This window comes from Tenrec ecaudatus, chromosome 8 (genome assembly GCF_050624435.1).
Source record: "Tenrec ecaudatus isolate mTenEca1 chromosome 8, mTenEca1.hap1, whole genome shotgun sequence".
NCBI classification, from domain to species: domain Eukaryota; kingdom Metazoa; phylum Chordata; class Mammalia; order Afrosoricida; family Tenrecidae; genus Tenrec; species Tenrec ecaudatus.
In genome coordinates, this window is record NC_134537.1 from 104,838,190 (window position 1) to 104,842,881 (window position 4,692).

Here is a 4,692-nt window from a genome sequence, read left to right on the forward strand (position 1 = left end):
GTATGGCAAGCCAGTATCAACTACCCCAAGCCTGCTTGCGGGATGGCCACCAGATTGCCTCCTTTGCATTCTCATATTACCAGCAGGAGCTGAAAAGTTCTCTCAGCTGGCTTGCCCTGTTTGTGTGTGACTGTGTGTGTGTGTGTGTGTGTGTGTGTGTGTGTGTGTAAAAGCATCCAGTGGGGCCCGCTCTGCAAGGAGAGGAATACAAATAAGATGACAACAAATGAAGGGAATTATCTCAAAAGGTAATGTATTTCCAAAGATGTCTGGAAATCAGTAGAGTGTCATAGTTGCTGCCTAATTTGCTTGCCTTCCTATAATCATTTCCATTTATCTGCAATCTAGTTAAAAGCTGCAAGCTCGTTTATCCACTCCTACGTGTGGATCCATTATTAGAAAGCACTTCTCTCTGCAAAGATCCATTCTTCACTATTCCCCAGAGCAAACTATGAAAGGTTAAATTAATTTCTAGACAGGTGCTCCACTCCACTGAACAACTCAATCTATGCTCGCGCATCTACACAGCTTTCGTGCTCTGTATAATTCCTCTGCTACTTCATTGGCTAGTTCGGATCAACAACTTCCTCCACTCTAGTCCTTTCCTATTAGGCACTACAAATCACTTGGCTTGGGCCTGGTGCTTTAGTAACTTTCTTTTCATTTTGGGGTCACTTGGTCAACAACTAAAGGGAAAAAAGAGCAAATACATTGTTGTTTATTCACTAAACTGCATTTTGTAGCTCTTATTTTTTAATAGTGGGAGAATGACATAATTATGGCTTGAATAATATTCCCTGAAAATATATGTCAAGTTGGTTAGGCTATGATCCTCAGCATTGTGTATTTATTCTACATTTTGTGATCTCATGCATTTATCTGATGTGTTATGAATCCTAAAATCCTCCATGATTTGATGAGATAGTATCTCTAATCTGGATAGATTAGAGAAACCAATTCATAAACATGCACATGTGTATAAGAAAGAGCTTTAAACAAAGAGTAACTGTACACAAAGAAGCATCTCAGCCCAGTCTAGATCAAGTCTGTAGGTCTGATATTAGGCCATATGCCCAAAACCAGTCTATAAAGTCTTTAGCCTCATGAAACACATGCAATGACACCAAAATGCAGGAAGATCACAGGCGAGTGGGTGGGAAGTCTTGTGGATCCAGTGGAGTCGTGTGCATCTCAGTGCTGTCAGGGGTCTCCATGTGGCTTCTCCAGCTCTGGCTGCCATCAGCCTGTCTTCATGTGGCTTGTCAACAAGAATGTCTCACAGGAATTGATCAGAGAGAGAGAGAGAGAGAGAGAGAGAGAGAGAGTCTCCCGCCTCCAAGGAGGAATATTTGGGAGAAGGCCATGCCCACACAGAGGCCTCATTGGCTATGACCTGATTGACAGGATAGCCTCCACCCCTTCACTCTTAATCCTCTGAAATTGACAAACAATGATATAACTACCACAGGTTGGATTAATGGAATTATGCTAATGAGGCAAGATACAATTTACAGGATTAGGCTGCATCTTGAATCAATCTCTTTTAAGATATAAAAGAAATTAAACCGGTGAGCAGAGATAGAGGAGCATAGTACTTCTGAGAAGAACTGAGAAGCAAGCACAGGCTGCCACTAGGGGCTCCTGTGACCGGAGTCATGTGGACCAGAAGACACCAAGAGCGAAACCTTCCACCAGGGATGACATTCTAGATCCAGATGTCTAACCTGCCAAACTGCGAGAGAAATGATGTTTGTTAAAGTCATCCACTAAGAGATATTTCTTTTTTAACAGCACTAGATAACTGAAAGGAGAGCTAGTGATAGGCTGTTGGGGCCAACTAACTAGACCAATTTATATATTAATTTAAATTAATTAGAATTAAACACTACTTAAAAGCTTTGTTCCTCAGTCACACTGATCAATTTTCAAGTGCTCAATGACCATTCTTCAGGAGTTAGTGTCTACTTCTGGGACCGTGTAGATACATGGACTCGTACCTTCATTCACTACTCTATTTGAGTGTCAAGTTGCTGTGACTGACAACCCTGTCCGTGGCATTCTCCTGGCACATGGCATGGTAGGCATGTTGTGAATGAGTAAGTCTGCTTTTACAGAAGTCCATCAGACACATAATTGGACTGAGGAATCTATTTGATGTCCTAGATTGCTCTTTGAATGCGGAATTGCAAATTGTTGAATTTTCAAATTCAAAATGGATCATGTGAAATGGATGGTATATGTAAGTCTTAGTAAAATAAAAATAATGGAAAAAACATCATAAAAGGGAAATAAATAAATGTGTGCTCAATTAATGAAAAATTAAAGATTAAAGTATATATTTATAGAAATACTTAATTCAAACACTATTTCAAGCTATTGAAAGAGTGAAAGCTATTAAGAATGCATTCTTAGATGAGTTCTTAAGTGCCATAAAAGAAACTCAAAGAATGAGAGAGTGGGGGGATGGTCTGTGGAAAGTTTGAAAGAAGGATCAAGCCCTTCGGATCGTCTCCTTGCTGTGCACACCCTCACCCTGTGCTGAGGCTTGTGAGGGTCGTCTGGCTGCACAAACATCACTGCGCATGAGCTCAGAGATCTGCTGGCTAGAAAGGAGCCCTTTTCTACTGGCTCTAATTCCCAGAATCCAATGTTGCATTTTATTGTTTTCAAAAGACCATGGTTGTTCTGAAATTTAATCAATGTCCCAGAGAGGAGGTTACACATAGATCTCCGAGATCGGTTCTCCCTTTCTACATGCCCTTCCCTCCTGGTGTCGCCTCTCCCACCGCTGGTGTTGAAGGGTTTGTCTGTCCTAGATTCCCTGTGCCTCCAGATCCCCACTGCACCGCTGTACATCCTCTGGTACAACCAGGTCCGCGTAACCTCCTCTCTGGGAGATTGTCAAGGGGGAGGCGGGTGAGGGGAGACGCCGGGGAGTGTAAGATAAGATATAATAATTATTTATAAACTATCAAGGGACCAGGGGTGGGATCGGGGAGGGAGGGGGATGGGGAAAAAAAAGGGAAACCGAGCTGATTCCAGGAACCCAAGTGGAAGGTGAATTATGAGAGTGACGAGTGCAACGAATGTATAAGGGTGCTTTGCTCATTTGATGTATGCACAGATTGTGATAAGAGCCTTATGAGCCCCAATAAAAAGATTAAAAAAGAAAGAAAGAAAATGATCAGGGCAAAGAATGTACGGATGTGCTTTATACAATTGATGTATGTATATGTATATGTATGGATTGTGATAAGAGTTGTATGAGCCCCTAATAAAATGTAAAAAAAAAAATAAATTATAAAAATAAATAAATAAAAATTTAATCAATGAACCTGTCCCCATCACCTTTTCACTGGGCTCTCAATTCATCTCTACCTTGAAACCGAGTTGCTTCCTGAGAGACTAATACTGTAGACATCATGGGGACTGCCCACTCCCAAATATGATTTAATTACCTCAGGCAAAGGAAGGAGGGAGGATTATGAGATGATTAAATAGCTTACAGAAAAAAGATATGATTAGAAGAGTAATCCTCTGGAAACCCAAGGCCCAGTGAGAGAAATCCGGCTGGGCAGACTGTATCCCAGCAGTCACCAAACTCCTACATTCTTTACAGGGTTAAGTCACACTGCAGAGCTCTGTCCAGGTAGAGAGTCTTCATGTGGGCATCCTTAACAGGTGGAGAGAAACACACACGCAAAAGGAGACACACACATTCACAATCTCCTTTCTTTGCTCCAAAATGTAGTGAAAAAGCAAATGCTTCCACCTTTAATGAAGCAAAGAAAAGTATTCATGAAAAATGATTTATGCAAAACATTTTATTTGGGGGTCATTACATTAGTGTTACCTACCACATAGTCAGCCCCAGCTCATGTCAAATGCATGAAGAATAAGACAAAATGCTGCCTGGTCCTGTGGTATTCTCATGACAGGTTGCAGATTGAATCATTGTGACTCATAGGGCTTTTAAATGATTTATTTTTAGAAAAATTTCACCAGGTCTTTCTTCATAGTCTGTCAGAGACTAGAATTTTGCTGAAACCTATTCAGTGTCAAAATGACATTCAAATATCTACTAAGAGCTACACGGTGACTGTGTATGTGGTTCATTGGCAGGGAATAACACAAAAAGAAGCTACTGGAAAATATAACATTTAAACATTAATGATGGTATCAAAATAAGCTGAAACTACACAAAAGGGATGGGTCAGCATCATATGGAACTACGATGACTCTGTGAATATTTGAAATGGCTCTAAGGAGTAAGTGAACGTGTGAATTCCCGGAAGAAAAAGAAGTGACCACTGGAGAAATATTTTCCTTCTCAAATCTTGATCATCACCCTGAATACATTAACTCCTCAGGAACTTCCCCTGCTGCCGTGGGTTGTCAAAAGCTAGGAGGAAGCAGATGGCAATGGAAAAGGGGATTTTAATCGATTTTGTGAGGTCCTCGGCAGCAAAGGTTCTACTTGAAGATGCCACAGTTCACACCCAATCAACCTTTATGACATGGGGCAGAATCTTGATGAGCTGGTAACCTTATAAACAGTCCTGTGGAAAGATGCTGCAAGTTATTTGGATATAATTCATCTAGACAAAACTGTCCACCAGTTGTTTATCTGTTTATCTCGTTGTGGTGGCTTTTGTGTGTTATGATGCTGCTGAAGTCTGTGTCACAGGCATT